Genomic DNA, 25,612 nt, shown 5'->3' on the forward strand with positions numbered 1-25,612 from the left:
AGCCCACTTATTCCCCGTCATTATATACTAGCCCATTTATTCCCCATCATTATATTCTAGCCCACTTATTCCCCATAATTATATACTAGCCCACTTATTCCCCATCATTATATACTAGCCCACTTATTCCCATCATTATATACTAGCCCACTTATTCCCCATCATTATATACTAGCCCACTTATTCCCATCATTATACACTAGCCCACTTATTCCCCATCATTATATACTAGCCCACTTATTCCCATCATTATATACTAGCCCACTTATTCCCATCATTATATACTAGCCCACTTATTCCCCATCATTATATACTAGCCCACTTATTCCCATCATTATATACTAGCCAACTTATTCCCATCATTATATACTAGCCCACTTATTCCCATCATTATATACTAGCCCATTTATTCCCCATCATTATATTCTAGCCCACTTATTCCCCATCATTATATACTAGCCCACTTATTCCCATCATTATATACTAGCCCACTTTTTTCCCATCATTATATACTAGTCCACTTATTCCCATCATTATATGCTAGCCCACTTATTCCCCATCATTATATACTAGCTCACTTATTCCCCATCATTATATACTAGCCCACTTATTCCCCATCATTATATACTAGCCCACTTATTCCCCATCATTATAAACTAGTCCACTTATTCCCCATCATTATATACTAGCCCACTTATTCCCATCATTATATACTAGCCACTTATTCCCATCATTATATACTAGCCCACTTATTCCCATCATTATATACTAGCCACTTATTCCCATCATTATATACTAGCCCACTTATTCCCATCATTATACACTAGCCCACTTATTCCCCATCATTATATACTAGCCCACTTATTCCCCATCATTATATACTAGCCCACTTATTCCCATCTTTATATACTAGCCCACTTATTCCCCATCATTATATACTAGCCCACTTATTCCCCATCATTATACACTAGCCCACTTATTCCCCATCATTATATACTAGCCCACTTATTCCCCATCATTATACACTAGCCCACTTATTCCCCATCATTATACACTAGCCCACTTATTCCCCATCATTATACACTAGTCCACTTATTCCCCATCATTATACACTAGCCCACTTATTCCCCATCATTATACACTAGTCCACTTATTCCCCATCATTATACACTAGCCCACTTATTCCCCATCATTATACACTAGTCCACTTATTCCCATCATTATACACTAGCCCACTTATTCCCCATCATTATACACTAGCCCTCTTATTCCCCATCATTATATACTAGCCCACTTATTCCCATCATTATACACTAGCCCACTTATTCCCCATCATTATACACTAGCCCTCTTATTCCCCATCATTATATACTAGCCCACTTATTCCCATCATTATATACTAGCCCACTTATTCCCCATCATTATATACTAGCCCTCTTATTCCCATCATTATACACTAGCCCACTTATTCCCCATCATTATATACTAGCCCTCTTATTCCCATCATTATATACTAGCCCACTTATTCCCCATCATTATATAGTTGCCCACTTATTCCCCATCATTATACACTAGTCCACTTACTCCCCATCATTATACACTAGCCCACTTATTCCCCATCATTATACACTAGCCCACTTATTCCCCATCATTATATACTAGTCCACTTATTCCCCATCATTATACACTAGCCCACTTATTCCCCATCATTATATACTAGTCCACTTATTCCCCATCATTATACACTAGTCCACTTATTCCCCATCATTATACACTAGCCCACTTATTCCCCATCATTATATACTAGCCCACTTATTCCCCATCATTATATAGTAGCCCACTTATTCCCCATCATTATACACTAGTCCACTTACTCCCCATCATTATACACTAGCCCACTTATTCCCCATCATTATACACTAGCCCACTTATTCCCCATCATTATATACTAGTCCACTTACTCCCCATCATTATACACTAGCCCACTTATTCCCCATCATTATATACTAGTCCACTTACTCCCCATCATTATACACTAGCCCACTTATTCCCCATCATTATACACTAGCCCACTTATTCCCCATCATTATACACTAGTCCACTTATTCCCCATCATTATACACTAGTCCACTTATTCCCCATCATTATATACTAGCCCACTTATTCCCCATCATTATATACTAGTCCACTTATTCCCATCATTATACACTAGCCCACTTATTCCCCATCATTATATACTAGTCCACTTATTCCCCATCATTATACACTAGCCCACTTATTCCCCATCATTATATACTAGTCCACTTATTCCCCATCATTATACACTAGCCCACTTATTCCCCATCATTATATACTAGTCCACTTATTCCCATCATTATACACTAGCCCACTTATTCCCCATCATTATATACTAGCCCACTTATTCCCCATCATTATATACTAGTCCACTTATTCCCATCATTATACACTAGCCCACTTATTCCCCATCATTATACACTAGTCCACTTATTCCCCATCATTATACACTAGCCCACTTATTCCCCATCATTATACACTAGTCCACTTATTCCCCATCATTATACACTAGCCCACTTATTCCCCATCATTATATACTAGTCCACTTACTCCCCATCATTATACACTAGCCCACTTATTCCCCATCATTATATACTAGTCCACTTACTCCCCATCATTATACACTAGCCCACTTATTCCCCATCATTATACACTAGCCCACTTATTCCCCATCATTATACACTAGTCCACTTATTCCCCATCATTATACACTAGTCCACTTATTCCCCATCATTATATACTAGCCCACTTATTCCCCATCATTATATACTAGTCCACTTATTCCCATCATTATACACTAGCCCACTTATTCCCCATCATTATATACTAGTCCACTTATTCCCCATCATTATACACTAGCCCACTTATTCCCCATCATTATATACTAGTCCACTTATTCCCCATCATTATACACTAGCCCACTTATTCCCCATCATTATATACTAGTCCACTTATTCCCATCATTATACACTAGCCCACTTATTCCCCATCATTATATACTAGCCCACTTATTCCCCATCATTATATACTAGTCCACTTATTCCCATCATTATACACTAGCCCACTTATTCCCCATCATTATACACTAGTCCACTTATTCCCCATCATTATACACTAGCCCACTTATTCCCCATCATTATACACTAGTCCACTTATTCCCCATCATTATACACTAGCCCACTTATTCCCCATCATTATATACTAGTCCACTTATTCCCATCATTATACACTAGCCCACTTATTCCCCATCATTATATACTAGCCCTCTTATTCCCCATCATTATATACTAGCCCTCTTATTCCCATCATTATACACTAGCCCACTTATTCCCCATCATTATATACTAGCCCTCTTATTCCCATCATTATATACTAGCCCACTTATTCCCCATCATTATATAGTAGCCCACTTATTCCCCATCATTATACACTAGCCCACTTATTCCCCATCATTATACACTAGCCCACTTATTCCCATCATTATATACTAGCCCACTTATTCCCCATCATTATATAGTAGCCCACTTATTCCCCATCATTATATACTAGCCCACTTATTCCCCATCATTATATACTAGTCCACTTATTCCCCTTCATTATATACTAGCCCACTTATTCCCCATCATTATATACTAGCCCACTTATTCCCCATCATTATATAGTAGCCCACTTATTCCCCATCATTATATACTAGCCCACTTATTCCCATCATTATACACTAGTCCACTTACTCCCCATCATTATACACTAGCCCACTTATTCCCCATCATTATACACTAGCCCACTTATTCCCCATCATTATATACTAGTGCACTTATTCCCCATCATTATACACTAGCCCACTTATTCCCCATCATTATATACTAGTCCACTTATTCCCCATCATTATACACTAGCCCACTTATTCCCCATCATTATATACTAGTCCACTTATTCCCATCATTATACACTAGCCCACTTATTCCCCATCATTATAGACTAGCCCACTTATTCCCCATCATTATATACTAGTCCACTTATTCCCCATCATTATACACTAGCCCACTTATTCCCCATCATTATACACTAGTCCACTTATTCCCCATCATTATACACTAGCCCACTTATTCCCCATCATTATATACTAGTCCACTTATTCCCATCATTATACACTAGCCCACTTATTCCCCATCATTATATACTAGCCCTCTTATTCCCCATCATTATATACTAGCCCTCTTATTCCCATCATTATACACTAGCCCACTTATTCCCCATCATTATATACTAGCCCTCTTATTCCCATCATTATATACTAGCTCACTTATTCCCCATCATTATACACTAGTCCACTTATTCCCCTTCATTATACACTAGCCCACTTATTCCCATCATTATACACTAGTCCACTTATTCCCATCATTATACACTAGTCCACTTATTCCCATCATTATACACTAGTCCACTTATTCCCCATCATTATACACTAGCCCACTTATTCCCCATCATTATATACTAGTCCACTTATTCCCATCATTATACACTAGCCCACTTATTCCCCATCATTATATACTAGTCCACTTATTCCCATCATTATACACTAGCCCACTTATTCCCCATCATTATATACTAGTCCACTTATTCCCCATCATTATACACTAGCCCACTTATTCCCCATCATTATATACTAGTCCACTTATTCCCCATCATTATACACTAGCCCACTTATTCCCCATCATTATATACTAGTCCACTTATTCCCATCATTATACACTAGCCCACTTATTCCCCATCATTATATACTAGCCCACTTATTCCCCATCATTATACACTAGTCCACTTATTCCCCATCATTATACACTAGCCCACTTATTCCCCATCATTATATACTAGTCCACTTATTCCCATCATTATACACTAGCCCACTTATTCCCCATCATTATATACTAGTCCACTTATTCCCCATCATTATACACTAGCCCACTTATTCCCCATCATTATATACTAGTCCACTTATTCCCCATCATTATACACTAGCCCACTTATTCCCCATCATTATATACTAGTCCACTTATTCCCATCATTATACACTAGCCCACTTATTCCCCATCATTATATACTAGCCCTCTTATTCCCCATCATTATATACTAGCCCTCTTATTCCCATCATTATACACTAGCCCACTTATTCCCCATCATTATATAGTAGCCCACTTATTCCCCATCATTATATACTAGCCCACTTATTCCCCATCATTATACACTAGTCCACTTATTCCCCTTCATTATATACTAGCCCTCTTATTCCCATCATTATATACTAGCCCACTTATTCCCCATCATTATATAGTAGCCCACTTATTCCCCATCATTATATACTAGCCCACTTATTCCCCATCATTATATACTAGTCCACTTACTCCCCATCATTATACACTAGCCCACTTATTCCCCATCATTATACACTAGCCCACTTATTCCCCATCATTATATACTAGTCCACTTATTCCCCATCATTATATACTAGTCCACTTATTCCCCATCATTATACACTAGCCCACTTATTCCCCATCATCATATACTAGCCCACTTATTCCCCATCATTATATACTAGTCCACTTATTCCCCATCATTATACACTAGCACACTTATTCCCCATCATTATATACTAGTCCACTTATTCCCCATCATTATATACTAGTCCACTTATTCCCATCATTATACACTAGCCCACTTATTCCCCATCATTATATACTAGCCCACTTATTCCCCATCATTATATACTAGTCCACTTATTCCCCATCATTATACACTAGCCCACTTATTCCCCATCATTATATACTAGTCCACTTATTCCCCATCATTATACACTAGCCCACTTATTCCCCATCATTATATACTAGTCCACTTATTCCCATCATTATACACTAGCCCACTTATTCCCCATCATTATATACTAGCCCTCTTATTCCCCATCATTATATACTAGCCCTCTTATTCCCATCATTATACACTAGCCCACTTATTCCCCATCATTATATACTAGCCCTCTTATTCCCATCATTATATGCTAGCTCACTTATTCCCCATCATTATACACTAGTCCACTTATTCCCCTTCATTATACACTAGCCCACTTATTCCCCATCATTATATACTAGCCCTCTTATTCCCATCATTATATACTAGCCCACTTATTCCCATCATTATACACTAGTCCACTTATTCCCATCATTATATACTAGCCCACTTATTCCCCATCATTATATACTAATCCACTTATTCCCCTTCATTATATACTAGCTCACTTATTCCCCATCATTATATACTAGCCCTCTTATTCCCATCATTATATACTAGCCAACTTATTCCCCATCATTATATAGTAGCCCACTTATTCCCCATCATTATATACTAGCCCACTTATTCCCCATCATTATATACTAGCCCACTTATTCCCCATCATTATACACTAGCCCACTTATTCCCATCATTATACACTAGTCCACTTATTCCCATCATTATACACTAGTCCACTTATTCCCCATCATTATATACTAGCCCACTTATTCCCCATCATTATATACTAGCCCACTTATTCCCCATCATTATACACTAGCCCACTTATTCCCATCATTATATACTAGCCCACTTATTCCCCATCATTATATACTAGCCCACTTATTCCCATCATTATACACTAGTCCACTTATTCCCATCATTATATACTAGTCCACTTATTCCCATCATTATACACTAGTCCACTTATTCCCATCATTATACACTAGCCCACTTATTCCCCATCATTATATACTAGCCCTCTTATTCCCCATCATTATATACTAGCCCTCTTATTCCCATCATTATACACTAGCCCTCTTATTCCCATCATTATATACTAGCCAACTTATTCCCCATCATTATATAGTAGCCCACTTATTCTCCATCATTATATACTAGCCCACTTATTCCCCATCATTATATACTAGCCCACTTATTCCCCTTCATTATATACTAGCCCACTTATTCCCATCATTATATACTAGTCCACTTATTCCCATCATTATACACTAGTCCACTTATTCCCATCATTATACACTAGCCCACTTATTCCCCATCATTATATACTAGCCCACTTATTCCCATCATTATACACTAGCCCACTTATTCCCCTTCATTATACACTAGCCCACTTATTCCCCATCATTATATACTAGTCCACTTATTCCCCTTCATTATATACTAGTCCATTTATTCCCCTTCATTATACACTAGCCCACTTATTCCCCATCATTATATACTAGCCCACTTATTCCCATCATTATACACTAGCCCACTTATTCCCATCATTATATACTAGCTCACTTATTCCCCATCATTATATACTAGCCCACTTATTCCCATCATTATACACTAGTCCACTTATTCCCCTTCATTATATACTAGCCCACTTATTCCCCTTCATTATATACTAGCCCACTTATTCCACTTCATTATATACTAGCTCACTTATTCCCCATCATTATATACTAGTCCACTTATTCCCCATCATTATTATATTCTAGCCCATTTATTCCTTTTCTTGTTATTCTTCCGTGTTCCATTCTGAGCATAATCCAATTGTTGGCACATGGTATTGTAAAGTGGTTCACTCCGCGGGAGCCATTGTGACTCCACCACTAGTCACCCCAGTCTTTCACCCCCATCTTTAAATCTTGTCTCTTTGCACCCATTTTAGGTCTCAGGCTTGCTCCAGCTTTTCAGCTACCTTGGGCATTATAACTTCCCCCGTTTATTTTTGGAATTGCAAACCCAATTTTAAGCAATAAACCCGCTGGTTGTGGTTCGCCTCTGCCATGTAATGCTCAATTTCAATGCAGGCAGCAGATACATCAAACATCCTAGAGACCCCCATCTCCTCTGCAGGAAGAATCTGGAATCCTCTCCTGAGCTGTGCATCTGTTTCATGATCATTGCTGCCCTCTTGGTTAGTTGAATTATGTCCATAGAGATTTTCCTAAAGCTAAATGCTATTCCAGTTTACTATCCCTGCACCCAAGAGCCTCCATGAAGAACCTCTCGGAAATATCCATGACTGGATTATGTTGAAGAGGCAAGCGATGTGTGAGCTGCATAGAGCAAGATTAGTGATCCAAGCCCCCAGCCTGGCAGCCCTCAATAGAAGCCGATAGACCCATAAAGCACATGCATAGGGAACCCCAGAATGGACCCTGCACCCAGAACATGACTGCAACAAGTCCCTTCACCCTGGCAGCTGAATGCATGCAGGGACTGAATGACTGGGCTATTTTTTTTTCATTTACTGCAACATCAGGCATTGATACATCCCACAAACATCTTTTCATACACATGTTACAATGTATCAAGCCAGATGCAACACAAAAAAATGGAAAGATGTATTGGAAAGGAAATAGATATTGCACTACTCCCTGGTTGGAAGCTGTAGATGGCCAGGTCTCTGGACCTTACCTAATATGGCTGTTTTATGAACATGGTGCGGAGATCTTCTGCCCAGTAATGAAAACATGTTTAGATCAGAGGCAAAACTTAGGAGCTGCTGTCAATTCCAGCTTGGTTACTAGAAGTATTTTTGCAAAAGGCTACAAATGCTGCTTTGGGGTCTCCACCATGAGGAGCCCACCAGGATGAGCCTGACAAGACATGCAATTCATGAAGGCTGTAAAGGCAAAGACAATCCTAGAAGACATCTTTAAGAAAAATACTCAATGAAATAATGGGAAAAAAAAGCAGATTATCTCCCCATTCTGCAGCCAGAATGGATTGAAATGGAACTGCAAATTGGAAGCATTTTCTGTGTCTGCAGAGCCAGGTAGGGAGATCTGAGAACGTCCTGCAGAACCTCTCATGTATTTCTACATAAATCATCTTTTTTTTCCCCCTATAATAATACAATGTAACCTGCTGCACATGCATCCCTGTTTCTAGCAAGGAGAGCAATTAAGGCAAGAGAGATAGCCCAATGCAAATCCATCTCACTATGCAAACCTATTCCAGAGGACACTGTCTACTTAATTACATGCTGTCAATGGAGCAGGAGCTAAAGGGTCTGAAGGCAGAATTCTGCATCTTGGGAGCTCCTTGGTGCCTCTATAGAAGCTTATTACCTCCAGAACTAGGACCCGAAATGTCCATTATTCCACCAGATAGAGTAACTTGTCCACCATCTATTCTCCAGTGTAAAGTGATGGTGGACCAGGGAGGATCCCTAGATGACAGATCCTGGAGTCACTCTTGCATCTGATATTTAATGCATAAATATATATATATATATACATACTCATCCTGAAGATGCACTTCACTGTCTGAAGCCAGATTAGCTCCATCTCTTATTCCGGTCACATATTTAGCCAGATGATGCATTAGAGGGATGGCATATTCAGGCTTCGCCTTTGGTCACCATGGGAAGCATAGGGGGATTTAATGTGCATATGGCGCAGAGGGGGATATAGAGAAATAGGAGATAAAGTTTGCAGTAAGGTATTGAATCAGTGACACATAAGAGGGGATTGCTCTTCAGATCTTTGCTGATTGATTTTAGGACCACTCTACAATCTCTGCCTCTTCAGTTACAGGGGGTTCTCATGCCGATCTTACTCCATTGCATAAATAATCACACCCCCATCCATAGGATGGTAACACACACACACACACACACACATGTATATATATATATATATATATATATATATTGCTTACTAAAGGTTTTGCAATGTTGTCCACACATCCCATCCACCTCCCCCCACCACTGGCCCATGACTGCAATCAGATGGAATACCTTTCCCCTACCTTGTAGGAGCTGCCCTGTGGTCACACTCTCATCCTCTTGTTGCATGAAATGACTCCTTCTTCTCTTATTCCAGGCTGCTTTTTACACCCTTGTCCTGATACAAGCAGGTCCTTTAAAGCCAAGTGCAAAAGCCGGGCATCCCCCGGTTAGAAAATCCTCAGCAGTTTGGTCCAGTGCAAGCAGAGCCTGAGCCTGAGCATCAGCAGCCCCTCAATCACACAGCAGCAGCAGCAGCAGCAGAGGCAGAGAGCTCTGCAGGCCACAGCTCCCAGCTTATACTGTACATCACTACCGCATTCCTCCTAATAGCAGCCCCTGCCAGGAGAAGCTTCTCCTCTGTGCAGCCAAAAGGCAGGAGTGATCCCCTGGGGAGGGGTCTTGGCATCCAGCAGATACAAGGGCAGGCTGGCAGCCTTTTTTTTTTTCCTAACTAAGGGCAAGTAAATCCAGCTGGCCCAGATAATACAGCATAAGAGGCTCTCACCATATCAGGGGATGGGGCCAGGCAGGGCTCCTTAACCCTTTGCTGCACAGTTTCTTGAGACAGGGAAATACTAAATCATCCTCTGCTGCAGTAGCTCAGGAAATATGCACCTGTCAATCAATATTCGTGGTGCTGCTGAGTAACGCGCAGCCGGTAATCGCAGAGCGTTGGCTTCTAGGATAAAATGACGGTGTCATGTGCAATAAAGAAAATTGTAATTATTCTAATTATCATTACTGTGTTTATTATTATTTTGTAGGTTTATTAACATTTATTATATTTATTATGATTTTTATTCTGTGAAGTATTATTTATTATTTTTATTAGTATTTATTATTAATATTATGTTTATTATATGATTATTTGGTTTATTGATGATTTTTATTTTTATTTATTAGGTGTGTTACATTTATTTGGTGTATTATTTATTATGCATATAATTATCGTTTATTATGTTTTATTAATAATATTATTATGTTTTTATATGATTATTATTTATTGTGTTTATTATTTAATATTATTATTTATCATGTTTATTATTATTTATATGATAATAAACAACTCAAATAATATTAATACCACTATTCTCATGTATTTTCTTGCTTTATAGGATTCAATAGATATCTTAAAGAGCCAATCCCTTCCCAACTAAAAGCTTTTAAAGGGGCTCTCTCATCTAGACAGACTTGGCCCCCTCTCTATTAGCCAATATCTGAAATGGCTATTAAAAGCAGCTGTTGCTGTGATGGGACCGGTCTGTCCATTTATTCTCTTGCTCCGTCATTCACTTGCTTAGCCGCCTTGTAATACTACTTATTTCCTGCAGTAGGCGCTGCTGCTAAAATCAATGACTAGGTGCAGCTTCCTTACTGATAACTATGGATTTGTTAAAGGGGTTGTTCACTAGTACGACCTTTCTTTAAAAATGTGTGAGCCCTGGGTGGGAAGAGGGGGTACTCCAGCAGTGCGATACAGCGGGTCCGGTGTCGGTGGTGAGGCAAAGCAGAGTGTGTTGCGTGGAGCAGGGTCCCTTACTCTGAAAGCCGGTGGCGACAGAAATATGGTGATGCAGAGGGCTTGGTGTCGGCAGTGATCATAGCAAAGTGGTTCATTGCTTTCCCGGCGGCCATCTTCTTGAAGTCGTGGGTTGCTGGAGGTGGCGCATGCGCAGATTGGGATCTCGACCCACAGCCTCAGGAAAATGGCTACCTCCGGCAGAGCACACGCAGGCCCAAGATTCCAATATGCGCACGCGCCACCTCCAGCGGCCCACCATTTCAGGTAGATGGCAGCCGGGAAAGCAATGCCGACACCAAGGCTGCACAATTGCCATGCTTCTGCCGCTGCTGAGTTCTTCAGAAGGGACTCTGCTTCACCACCGCTGCTACTATAAGACTCGCCCCCCATTTTCCTCCAAAATATGGGTAGGGGAAATTGTGTCTCTGTCTCTTCCTCAACCCTCATTCTACTAAAACGCTTGTGCACGCCCTCATCATCTCCCGCCTCGACTATTGCAACATCCTTTTCTGTGGCCTCCCTGCTAACACCCTTGCACCTCTCCAGTCCATCCTTAACTCTGCCGCCCGACTAATCAATCTCTCACCTCGCTACTCCCCCGCTTCTCTCCTCTGCATATGTTCACTGGCTCCCATTCCCTCAGCGTATCCAATTCAAATGACTAATTCTGACCTACAAGGCCATCTATAACCTGTCTCCCCCATATGTCTCTGAACTAATCTCCTGATACCTTCCCTCACGTAATCTCCGGTCCTCCCAAGACCTCCTTCTCTCCTCCACACTTATTCGCTCCTCACCCAACCGCCTCCAAGACATCTCCCGAATAGCCCCCATCCTCTGGAATTCTTTGCCCCAACATGTCCAACTATCATCCACACTCGGATCCTTCAGACGGAACCTGAAAACCCATCTCTTCAGGAAATCTTACAGCGTGCAATGACCCCGCGGCCTCCTCACCACTGCCGGAGAGATCGCCTTTTGTCTGTGAAATTGTCGCAGTGTGAACACGCTCCAGCATGTTGCATGTGTACCAAGCTCCAGCTCATTTATTTGGTTTTGCTGTAGTTTCTTGTACTTTGTATAAACAGCCGTGTGGACCCCGTTTGTAGGCTGGGCATTTTTTTTTATATAGCTTCCCATGGATGGGTGTCTGAACCATCTGACCCCGGTCTTACATTGAGGTCGTCTAACACAAGGGGAGGTTTTAATACAGGAGGAAAGGACTGTACCTATTGAGTTCACCTTGTCGTTGTGGGATGATGTTTACCCTTTTGTGATAAAAATCAATGTTTACTTCATCCCCTATGTTATTTATATGAACTATCAATATTTACTTATTTACAGATGGGTATAATATATTCATTTTGTTTCTATCTGAGGTTTCGTTTTGCACCAACCTGGCAACCCCTATCGGGCTGCTACCAGCTGCGGTCGTGGACAGATATAAACAGCATTGTTTAGTAGCCATTGCTGCCACATTTTATGAGATATTGATAAACTATCCTGGGATCAGCTAATCAATATCATATTAGCATAGAAGTGAACAACCCCCCTTTAATATATCCAAAAAGACGCACGGTGGTGGAGAGTTGTTACAGATTTTGCATGGTGGCTCCTAGCGTCTTCAGGTCGTACCTCTGCCCTTGTTGATCAGGAATTCAAATTCACAATAGTGGAAAAGGATTGATGCAGAAGCGTTATGCCATCTATTGAAAATTCAGTGTGCACACAGCCGTATTACAAATGCACAGACGTAGAGGGGTCATAAAGCAGCACTTGTAGCATTGCTTGTACGGGCACCATTCAGCGGTACATGGAGAGTCTTCAGGTCAATGACACGGAATGATAGAATTTCCTTGTAAAACTCTGGGTTTGGTCCTTTATGATGATGACTTTCTATGATCCGGAAGCTGCTAAGTTACATCTCACTGCTTTCTTGGGGAAGCGAAAGTAACAGCTACTTAGAATTTTGTGGCACCCAGCTGTAGGACGTCTTCTCACTTCTATGAGCTGTGACATATTGTACGACCCATAGAGACTAAGAGAAGGTTCCGTGCAACGAATCAGCAGTTGTTGTGGATATAATATTAAGAGCACAATGTTACGTTTTGCTAAGTTTACACCGATCTAAAATGAAATACTATGAAACCTCTGCAAAAGACCATCACCCTTTTATCCATACTAGATTCATTTCCACCATACTTTATATATACTGGCCGTTTTGTTTGGAAGGACCACCAGCCTAGAAGAACACTTTTAAGTGCAATTTAAGGTGGTCATCTCAAAGAGGTTTCTGTGCATCCACATCAGTCAATGTAACCTCATGTTCCCTTCAGAAACTAGTGCAATCGCTGAGCCATAAGGTGCCATGGGATAAAGTAGCACTTGGCACTGGAGACTCTCTTCATCAAGACCAGAGAACAAATAGGTGGGAAGAAATAATGTAGACTGCAGGGCAATTCTGATAACAAATGTTAAAAAAAACCCTTTAATATTTTATGAATTTCATCAGGTCTGATGCAAATAAAGTCGGTGGAGCCTCATTTAAGAGTCTCAAACATGGGACTAGCCAGATCTTCCTCCAGGGAAGGACCCAGCCAAGGAGTGGCTCCTTTTGGAAACCACCATTACCACCATATTAAGTGGCCCTTTAAGTCAATATCCAGCTCTTTACGAGTTTACAGATAAGACAAGGGAAATACCAAGGCCAGGTATCCATCCACAGACAGCTGTTTCGGGGTGTTGCCCCTCATCAGTGTGGAGTAGGATTCTGGCTAGGTGGGAGCAATGTCTAGTAGACCAACATCACGAAACAATCACTGACATCAGGGAGACCAGTGAAAGAAAACACTGCGGCAGCCGGCAAAGGCGCTCAATCAGTGAAATCCTAGGTGCATTGCTCCCTGGGAAATACGAATATGCAAATAAAGTCCGTGGAGCCTCATTTAAGAGTCTCAAACACGGGACTAGCCAATCTTCCAGATTGTTTCGTGATCAGGTTTGATGCAACATTTATTTTTATTGTTTTATTCTATTTCTATACCTTATGCTAATTTACATACATTTTTTCATCTCTTTGCAGTACCACTTCTCACCACAATGTGGACCATTAATATTCCAAATGTGGCAAGTGAAAAATGTTTAGCTCCAACATATCAAGATTTCTTCTTGCAATCAGTAAGCAGAGATGTGTTGTGTTTTTTTTCTGAATATCATTCCCTTCCCTTTAATTCTTGTGTATTAAGTGACCACTGTCATTTTAACAAACTAAATCAGTATCACAAGTAACTACAACTTTGTAATATATATCATCAGAGAAATCTGCTTCCTTCTCCACCTTTGAGTCACTTCTCCAGTTGCCTTCTTAGCTCACAGAGGGGTCACATTTTAATCTATCTAGAGGGAAGGAGTATTGTGAGAGAGGCAGAGAGAAACACACATACCATGCTGCTAGTTCTTAGTGTTTTCTCTCACCCCAGAGCTGGATTCACAGCTACACTGCTCAGTACTGTTGTATAATGTACTCCATGCTGCAGGTTTCTAATAAGTGCTTTTTCTCATCTCAGCGCTGGATTCACAGCCTCTCTGCTCAATAGTGCTATGTAATGTTCTCCATGCTGCAGGTTTTAATACGTGCTCTGAGTGCCAAAAATTTACTTTATTATTGTTCTGGTGTGGGAACCTATGTTTGAGCACCGACACGGCTGTGCACACGATATACTTAATACGTGTTTTGTCTTACCAAGATCTCCATCTGCGCATGCGCCGCCCCCCTGGTGGCCATTTTCCCGGAGTCCACCACACAGGAAACCATGGAAGAACTGCCGGGGCACTGGCCTTTCACAAAATGTCAGCAGAGCCCCAGCAGCAGCGGAGACACCAGAGACACCCGCAGCAGCACCAGGCAGCATCGCCGGACACCCCCATAGCACCGCCGGAAACCCCTCATGCCAGCCTGCAGCAAGGGTATATACACATTATAAGACGCACCCACATTTTCCCCAAAAAATTTTGGGGAAAAAAGGGCGTCTTATAATCCGAAAGATACGGTAGTTTGTTTTCCCTGATTATGTGACAGCTTATTCTCAAAACCGCCTAAAAGACAGGCAATGGCATCCATTAAGTGGTAATAATTATTTCACTTATTGTACTAACTTGGAGAGCAGTTTAGGACACATCGCACCGTTCTTGCTCCACCTCAGTATAGGACAATGGAGAGAAGGTTGAGTCCTCGCTGTGATTGACAGCTGAGCTTCTCGGCAACGTCTGCTTAGTGTCATTTCCCTCCTCTGTAGATTATCCCTGGGATTCTTCAGGACAGATCTTTTCTAATAACATCTCTATTGCTTTGTTTTCACAGTGCCCAGCGGAGCCGGTGCAGCCCTTCTCCTATCCCTTTTCTTACCATGATATTTGTATAATTCTGTTTTGTGAGCCGCGAGGACACAATGATAGATCCGACATTCTCCAATCCAAACAGTTGGAGAGTGAAATCACTTGTAGATTATGAGAACAAATATTATTGGACTTTGTATATGTAGCGTGAATATCAATGGTACTGTATATGGGGGGAGAAGGCACTGTATATGGGGGGAGAAGGCACTGTATATGGGGAGAAGGTGGTCAAACACCTGAAAGAGCAATATGGAGGACAGTATGGAGTCATATTAGAGACCAGGAGATACAGACTAGGGGGGCTTAGAAAACAGCAGTGACCGCCCCATCTACACAAGGTCTAAAGGGAAAGACAACGATGCTAGAACTCATGGCAGAGACTTGGAAAGTTTGGCCTCATTGTAGTAAGGACAGACATCCACATTAGCGCTCGGCTCTGAATGTTTAATCGGAAAAGGGGCTTAAACCATACTTCTGCAAACAATGGTGTCCAGACAATGATGAGGTGATGACGGGGAAGAGTTGCCCTTGTCTCCTTGAGTGCAGAGCTATGTCCAAAATGAGTGATAACATGACCACGTTTTTTAAAGGGGTTGTCCCAGAAAATACAGATCATCGGAGACCCAACAGTTGGCTTATAAATACTGATGTTAAATACTGACCAAAAACTGAGCGTGTGAACGTGGCCTTTGAAGTCTTTGTGATCCTCCAGCTAAAAGTTATCAGGGAATGCTGAGAGTTGTAGTTTCATTACGGTTTGGACACAATGTAATGAAGCTTGTATAATTGTATAATTAGTCATATAGTGGAGAGGTTTGTGGCCCTTAAAGAGGATGAACCACTTTAAAATGTAAGAGCCCAGTAGGTCGGGAACTCACCCAAACTGCAGTCATTGCAAACATTTCACCTTTACCGACATCAGAAATTATTTAATTTGAAGTTGTGAGTCATTTGTCACCTAAGTTTCTATTTAACTCTTTACACTTCATTTAACAGCTTACAAATGGGTGCGAAACGTGAAGAAATGTGCAGAACAGAATCTGCAAAACATGTCATTAATTAGAGTTAATTTGTGAAGCTGCAGCAAGAGGCACATTGGTCGGGTACAGATGCTGCCGCCGACGAAAACATTGTATCACTTCACTGTTCCTGATGACTGGTGGCAAATACAGGCTTGTCACTGTAAATAGGGATTCTAGGTCAAATGCAATCAAAATATCAATTCCCCGTTCTAAATTAGGTTTATTACCAAAAATAAAAAGTTTCTACTGTTTGCAATAAACTAATAAAACAAGAACAAAGTAAATGGCGCAACACAACTAATATCACAAGTCTACTGAGACTCCTGCAGTCTCCAAACTATTCGCCCTCTTCATGACCAGTGTCTTTAGTACTTAGTAGAGCCCATCTGGCTGTTATGACCTGCTGCAGACATCATACATAGCCATACACCAGCTTCTTCATGAGCAATAGCATCCAGGTCACTAATATTCTTAAGTTTTTGTCGTGCAGCAGACCTATGTAAATCCCACATAAGATTTTCTAAGTGGTTAAAGTCAAGCAGGTTGACCACTCCAGAATCTTCCAGCACTTCTTATGAAGCTGAAAGTTGTGGTGGATAGAGTGGTATACTGGGGATCATTATCTTTTTGGAAGGTTCAATGATGACAAAGCTTCAGCTTCCTCAAAAAAGACAAGACGTTTTCTACTAGGACTTCCTAATACTTGATTGAAACTATCTTGCTCTCCACAAATTGCAGGTTTCTAATGCCAGAGGAAACAAAGTAGCCCCAGAACATCATCCAGCCCCTAAAAATGCTTCACTGTAGATATCACTAAGCCTCCACCATGCTTCACTGTAGGCATCACTGTGCCCCCTCCATGCTTCACTATAGGCACACCAAGCCCCCTAGTATTATAGCGCAGGGAATAGATTTTAACCCAAATAATAAAGATCTGTTATAGCAGAATGGGGATATTAAATTTAACCTTTATTAGGTATGTAAAATATATTTATAGAACATAAAAATTACAAAATGTGTATATATATCCACAAGTGCCTTTTACCAGCTACTGGTGAAAAAATTTGTACCTTAAAAAGTATTCCTAGCTGTATACGGTACACCAAGAATAATGAGGCTTTAGTCCAATTGTTTAAGAACTATTTAACTTACATCTTTCTTTAGTTTTTTTAATAGATAGGGCCTAATTTATGCCCCTATGCAATAGAGACGTAGATCCACCCTTTTATGGAAACTGATGGTAAATCTGACCACCCAATTCCACTGAAGCATAAAGTGCTCTTAGTGCGCTAAAATTTGGTGTATCAGGAATACGCAGTGGATAAGGGAACATGAGAGTCACATATGTGACCACTAGTACAATTCATAAACCTTGATCCACTGTGGGGTACATAATACAAACTACCGAGTAAATGATCGACCCGATGATCATAATGCAGCAAAAATCAATACAATACTTACAATTTAGAAGACTGCCTCATTTAAATCCCTATAGCCAGAAAGTAAATATGTTTGAACAATAATGATGTCTGTACATGTCATAACCAATGCTCACTATGTTTTTGTAGATGACAGGTCTATCATACCATTTGGGTCCTCGTATTGAGATGGTAAATATATTAAGACATCATTCATACATGCATATGTCAACGCTGAAAGAGGATTGATGTCACCTAGTTGGTCGGGTATGCATGTCTCACCAAAGAATTAGAGGTGCAGTCAAGCCTCAAAGTGATCTCCCATCTCCCAACGCGTTTCATCCATGTGGAATCATCAGGGGAGTTGTTGCGCCAGATATCCTGGTTGCTGCATCTGAATGAGTTCTGGGTTTGGGCTCACTGTAGGCATCACCGAGTCCCCACCATGCTTCACTGTAGGCATTAGCGAGCCACTGCCATACTTCCTGGTAGGCATCACGCATCAAATATCTGGACTGGCTGGGGAATTATTGGATGTGACATTTTATTGCATGTTAAAAATAGCACAGGAGAGTGGTCAAGGGGTTTTCCGGCCCTGGGGTAAAAGTCTGCTGTCACTATACATGACTGCAGACTTGTGAATCCTCACATTGCGTGCATTATGCACTATGAGGATTCTCTGGTGCCGGGAGCAGTTGGCGGGTGACTGCAAGCATGCATTGACTAGACGTGCCTCGGCCTCGCTTAATGCAAGTGTATTGAATGAGACCAGATACAGTCTAATTGGAATGAGGCCATAAGTATGTGAATAGCATGACTGCTCGTTTACACCGGAGAATCCTCAAAGCACATAGTGCGCAAGATGTGAGGATTCACAAGTCTGTAGTCACAAAGGGTGACTGCAGACTTTTACCCCAAGGCCGGACAACTACTTTAACTTTTTTTACCACTCTCCTGCCATATTTTTAACATGCAATAAAGCGTCACATCCAGTAATTCCCCAGCCAGTCCAGGTATTTGATGTGTTTTATTTCAAGCAAACCTGATGTAAATTGCTGGAGACAAATGTCTTATGACAGATTCTATTCCAACCACTCGTGACATTAGTTGTGTTGAGCTATTTACATTTTTCTTGTTTGATTGGTTAATTGTAAATAGCAAAAAGTTTGTATATTTTGCTAATAAACCTAATTTGTAATGGAGATTGAGTAATTTCAAGTGCATTTGTAGGTCCAGTTATTTTAGAATTCACACCACATCGGAAATCAATAGATAATTCAAAGAAATGCGCCGGGGCTAAATGATGTCAAGAGCATATGATGTTTTGGGGGAAAAAGCAAAATGAAGCCTCATCCATCACTTTGGGTGTATTGATTGATCCACAAAAGAAGGGATAAAAGCAGCCAAATACACAAGCACCAAAAACCTTTTCTCTATGTGGCCAATAAAGGACTCTTTGAGCCCTTTATGATTTAGCAAACTGCATGGGTGTCAGTGCTCAGTTGAGCAATTAGCAATCAAATTATTGGCCCATAATAAATTCATTTTTGTTAAGCCCAAATGGATATTCCTAGGATTTTCACTAGGGGTGTGTAGTTCTTCTCCTTGTATGATGCTGACCAATCATAAGAGAATAGCAACACTGGAAGGATAGAATGGCATAAATAAATGAGAGAATGAAGGAGAAGGAGAGAACTACATAAATTAGAGCAGACTTCTCAATGTGTGAGATGTAATGATACCTCTCTGATCTCCTGGTCTATCCTCCTGCATGAGTCAGCACAGTTGAGTTTAGCTGTGTCACATGACAAACCCTTCTGTCTGCTCTCCTTCTCTCATAGCACTGTCACCACAGCTGCGCTGCCTGTGCTCATGCAACTTGTAATTGCTCTACAGTGAGATTAGGCTGTCATTAATCCTCACACAGGAGTATCCTGCATGTACTATAATATGTAATGACACCCTGCTCTGACCTCAATGCAGAGCAATTACAAGTTGACCACAAGAGACATAAGCGGAATTAATGACACATCTCCGGACAGGATGTGTGGGAGAAAGGGCAATACAGCAGAGGTGACAATGATATAAGAGGAGGAGAGCTGCTAGAAAGCTTTGTAATGTGACACAGCTAAACTCAGCTGTGCTTCACTTTTCCCCACACTGACTCATGCAGGAGTTTAGACCAGGAGATCAGGGCTATATCAATATGTCTTACACACTGAGAAATCTGCTGTAAGCTTTGGTGGGGGCGTTTTGTGTTCTTTGTAGTCTTGCCGCCTACCTATGATTGGTCAGTATCATACAGGGTGAAGAAGTACACACCCTCCAGTGAAAACCATTTAATAACACCCACTTGGACTTTGTAAAAAAAATAACTCATTAGGGGATAAATACTTGGATTGCTAATATTTCTTCAATGGAGAGGCGATATTGGAAAAAAAAATAATAAAAATGTTTTATTCTACCGTGCAGCCATTAATACATCCAACATGAAAAATTTGTTGAAAGGTCCTCTGTAAATCACAATTCTATCTCACAGCCATGGGTTTTCTGCACCTTGTCAAGCAAAAAATGTTGTACATGAGCCATAATAAATGCAAAGCAAAACAAACAATTTTATTTTTTATAATATTATTTTAAAATTCGTTTTCAAGGATCTTTGTCTGAAAAGACTTGGAGGCGCCTGGCGTCTGTGAGAATACCTTATCTCTAGACCAGCATCTTACAGTACGCTCTAACTATCTGCAGCCGCAACCTTGGATTCTTTTAGTAGAAAAAAACCCATAATATATGACAAATAATAAAACTTATTGGAAAATTATGGATTATTATACCGTAACTGGATTGATAGTTTTCTTTGTATCAGTTCCCTAGAAGTTCACTGTCTGCATATATACGTGAAGATTGGAAATCACAACATATACAATCCATGAGAACTGGTCTCATTCACTCCTCTTAGATTTTAACTTGGAGCTCTATTACCTTTCTGAGATAACATGACACAAGGTCCGAGCTATCAGACCATCCTCTAAATAAAAAAACGGTAAATTTCTATCTCAATTGTCTATTTTCATCTGTTACAGTGAGAATAAGAAACAAACAACTCAAAATATACAAAATACATTTCTGACATAAATATCAGTGACCAATAAAGTAATATATAGTAATATGGCTGTCGTTCTTCTCAGCATCAACCATTAGCTCCATCAATGGAGTCGGTCGATTTCTTCATCTTTTTGGGCAGCACCAACCACAGCCCCAGACACCGACCACAGAGGTGATTGTTCTCCTTCACTGTGCACACGTTGCAGATCCGCTGCAGATCCGCAAGTGATTTACAGTACAATGTTATTCAATGGGGAAAAAAATATGCTGTGCACATGCTGCGGAAAAATCCTTGCGGAAACGCAGTGGGGTTTTTTCTGCAGCATGACAATTCTTTGTGCGGATTCCGCAGCGTTTTTACACCCATTCCATTATAGGATCCGCAGGTGTAAAAACGCAGGCGAAATCCACAAAAAATCCGCAGGAAATCCGCATAAAAAACGAGCGTATTTTCACCTGGGATTCTGCCAAGAGATGCAGATTCCGCGCAGAAAATTCCGCACAGCAATCCGCAACGTGTTCACATACCCTAAATCTCCTGTATAAGAAGGGCCACAAGTTCTCAGCAGGATTTAGGTCCGGTGAGGAAGGGGCCGGGTCATTATTCTCCATCTTTAAGGCATCAGGCAGTGGAGACTTCGGTGCTGCGATGGAGAATTGTCCTACACAACAATCCTGGTTGTCTGGAGAGATGCAGACTTTTTCACGTATCGCTGCTTGAAGAAAGTGTCCTCTAAAATCTGGCAGGAGGTTTGAAAAGGTCCAACAACCTCATCTCTAATAATCCCAGCCCATAACAGTGCCCACCTCTACCTCGCTGGCATCTGAGGGGAAGTGGAGGTCTGTGCCCATTACTAATCCAGGCAGAGGTCCATCCACGTGGTCCGTCCAGAGACATTCTCATCTCATCAGTCCATAAAACCTGTGAACAATCCATTTTTAGATATTTTTTGGCCCAGGCTTGACATTTCTCCTTTTGCATTTTGCTCAGTGGTGGTTGCGCTCAGCCTCCTCACCTCAGCCTTGTCTCTGAGCACTGGACACCAAGTACTTCTGTGTCTTGCTCAGTGGTGGTCGGGCTCGGCCTCCTCACCTCGGCCCTGTCTCTGAGCACTGAACACCTTGTACTTCTGTGTCTTGCTCGGTGGTGGTCGGGCTCAGCCTCCTCACCTCGGCCGTGTCTCTGAGCACTGAACACCTTGTACTTCTGTGTCTTGCTCCGTGGTGGTCGGGCTCGGCCTCCTCACCTTGGCCCTGTCTCTGAGCACTGAACACCTTGTACTTCTGTGTCTTGCTCCGTGGTGGTCGGGCTCAGCCTCCTCACCTCGCCCGTGTCTCTGAGCACTTCCCGCTTACTGTGGGATAGAAAACACACAAATCTCTCATAACCACATCTGCATTACCTGCCCTGTGATATGTGCCCTGGGGTTTGGGTGTGCGTAACTTGTACCATCCACACACACAGGCACAAACAGCATGAACTCAAACTGTAAGAGAATTTGTAGGAAATATTTCTGAGGAGCTTTTACAACGAGTAGAAAGGAGGGAGAAAACACTATAGGAGTCTTGCACAGCTGCATGCACGCTTCATGCATGGAGGAAAGTGATAATTTTTCAATTTTCTGTCTTCATTTAGGAAATCCACTCCAGAGCACAACCTGAATAAGAACATAATCTATGGAGCATCTTATGGGGCCATAACCTTTATGGAGCAGCATATGGGGCATATTATTCTATGGAGAATCTTATGGGGGCATTATTAACCTTTGTGCAGCATTATATGTGGTGTATTTTGTATAGAGCATCTTATGGGGCCATCATGAACTGTATGGAGCATTATATGGGGCTCCTGATTCAATATGGCTATTCAAAAACATTTAACCTACTGATGTGTCAATTAATTTTACTTTTATTGGTATCTATTTTTATTTTTGAAATTTACCAGTAGCTGCTGCATTTTCCACCCTAGGCTTATACGCGAGTCAATAAGTTTTCCCAGTTTTTTGTGGCAAAATTAGAGGGGTCGGCTTATACACGAGTATATACGGTAATTATACATCTTGTTTCCTCTGCCCAAGTGCATGACCTCACATTTATCCCCATTAAAGCTCATTTGCCATTTATCAGCCCAAGCTTCTAGTTTACATAAATCCTCCTGTAATATAAAATTGTCCTCCTCTGTATTGATTACCCTGCAGAGTTTAGTGTCATCTGCAAATATTGAAATTTTACTCTCTATGCCCCCTACAAGGTCATTAATAAATATGTTAAAAAGAAGCGGGCCCAAATCATGTCACAAGCAAATTTTTATTTTATTTTACAGATTTCTGATTTTTTTTCACCACTTAATAAAGCAGAAAACTATGCATGTTTGGTATCTGCATAATCGTACTGACCTGGATTTACTGTAAAATGTATATGGGAAATAAAAAAAACAAAAACACTATTGCAGAACTGTGCTGTTTTTTATTTTTTTTATGCTATTTCTCCACACTTGGAATGTTTTTCCTACTTACCAGTATGTCATATGATAAAATCGATGGTGTCACTCAAAAGTAGAGCTCGTCCTGCAAAACACAAGTCCTCAATCAGATACATTGATGTAATAATAAAACAGTTATGGCTCATGGAATAAGCGGAGGAAACAACAAAACACAAAAATGAAAAATCAGGGTTAAACAGACCTAAAAGTTCGCAAAGCTGATGGTTTGTTACTATGTATCTAGTCTACACAATACACTGCAGCCTTCATTTATCAGAAACTGAAACATTGCAGAAAACTCTCAATAGCCAGGAGAGACCTAAGACTGCAGCATCAAGACTGTGACTTTTATCCCTCTGAATGCAAACAAGAATATCTCCATTCACTCACAGCAAGCAGAGATCTTGAAAAAGTTAGATATATTCTAAGGCTTCATATCTGTTCACTGCACAGTGATTGGGCTTTAAGATAGAATTCAATTTTAAGAAACTAAGAAGAGAAATCATATAATCCCCATTTCAAGAAAAGCATCCTATAGCAAAAGGATGTCAGACATTAATTTTTCTATTTTTTTTCGTAACTGAAAATAAATCCTGCACGCAGCTTGTGGGCTTGTAATCTTTTATGTCTTTAAGGCATTATTAAAAGACGTGTGGGAGAGAGAAAATCACTTTGCATATTTTCTTAGTGCTCAGTAAGTCATTAGGGAGCAGTATACATCGCCATATATCAGCGGAGACGCAGGGATGTGCAGGCAGAGATGTAGCATACTCCTATACATGTCTCATCTAATTATGTAGCACCAACCTATTCCACAGCGCTGTACACAGAAGGTATCTCACACCTGCTACTCTCATAGGAAAGTCAAATCCGGGATCCATTGTAAAGACTTGACATAAGGGACCCAGGAGCCTTTAGAGACTCCCTATAGTAATTCATAGGAAGACGTTTGTGCTGTCACAATGACAGATTCTTGTCAAAACTTTGCTTCTATTGAAAACTTCAGATCCTGTAAGATTCCCATGTACAACATATAGAAACACTGACAACCTCCTGGGGCCCCAGGAAAAGCTGATAATAGAAGAATCATGTTAAACACATACAGAACGATAAATCAATATTCTCTTTATTCATCAACGTGAATGTAAGGCATCAGCAGTAACTGACAGTAGAGGTATGACACCTACATGAGTACTACATATGAAGTGTGAATCACGACGTACATTATACTATTAATTCTGTGCTGACAAAAAATGACATCCTGTATCATACTCCAGAGCTGCACTCACTATTCTGCTGGTGCAGTCACTGTTTACATACATTACATTACTGATCTTGAGTTACATCTTGTATTATCCTCCAGAGCTGCACTCACTATTCTGCTGGTGCAGTCACTGTGCACATATATTACATTACTGATCCTGAGTTACCTCCTGTATTATACTCCAGAGCTGCACTCACTATTCTGCTGGTGCAGTCACTGTGTACATACATTACATTACTGATCCGGAGTTACATCCTGTATTATACTCCAGAGCTGCACTCACTATTCTGCTGGTGCAGTCACTGTGCACATATATTACTGATCCTGAGTTACATCCTGTATTATACCCCAGAGCTGCACTCACTATTCTGCTGGTGCAGTCACTGTGTACATACATTACATTACTGATCCTGAGTTACATGCATTATTATACCCCAGAGCTGCACTCACTACAGATATGTAGGAGCTGTAATGCAATCATTCCTTATTTTATGGATGACATTTACATTCTGGTTGTTTAGTATTTTTGTAGGAACACATTT

The 25,612-nt window shown here is 40.8% G+C and overlaps 1 protein-coding gene and 1 long non-coding RNA gene across 12 annotated transcripts in view; one reads left to right on the plus strand and one right to left on the minus strand.

The window, feature by feature from the left end:
• Positions 1-10,407, minus strand: part of DAB1 (DAB adaptor protein 1) — a 947,480-nt gene extending 937,073 nt beyond the window's left edge. For 3 of the 11 annotated variants that reach the window (XM_073544561.1, XM_073544562.1, XM_073544560.1), the window contains exon 1: positions 9,883-10,404. The gene's annotated coding sequence lies outside the window, so the exon portion shown is untranslated. Of the gene's footprint in view, positions 1-9,882 lie in introns of all 11 variants that reach the window. The other 8 variants (XM_073544572.1, XM_073544568.1, XM_073544570.1 and 5 more) reach the window with 6 other exon arrangements.
• LOC141048711 (uncharacterized) lies at positions 7,894-23,767 on the plus strand. The gene is made up of 3 exons (XR_012220119.1): positions 7,894-8,905; positions 14,467-14,561; positions 22,961-23,767. It is a non-coding gene; the product is annotated as an uncharacterized lncRNA (long non-coding RNA).
• The last annotated feature ends 1,845 nt before the right edge of the window (positions 23,768-25,612 follow it).

The sequence above is a fragment of the Dendrobates tinctorius genome, unplaced genomic scaffold, assembly GCF_039654945.1.
Source record: "Dendrobates tinctorius isolate UK_male_01 unplaced genomic scaffold, ASM3965494v1 ptg000138l, whole genome shotgun sequence".
NCBI classification, from domain to species: domain Eukaryota; kingdom Metazoa; phylum Chordata; class Amphibia; order Anura; family Dendrobatidae; genus Dendrobates; species Dendrobates tinctorius.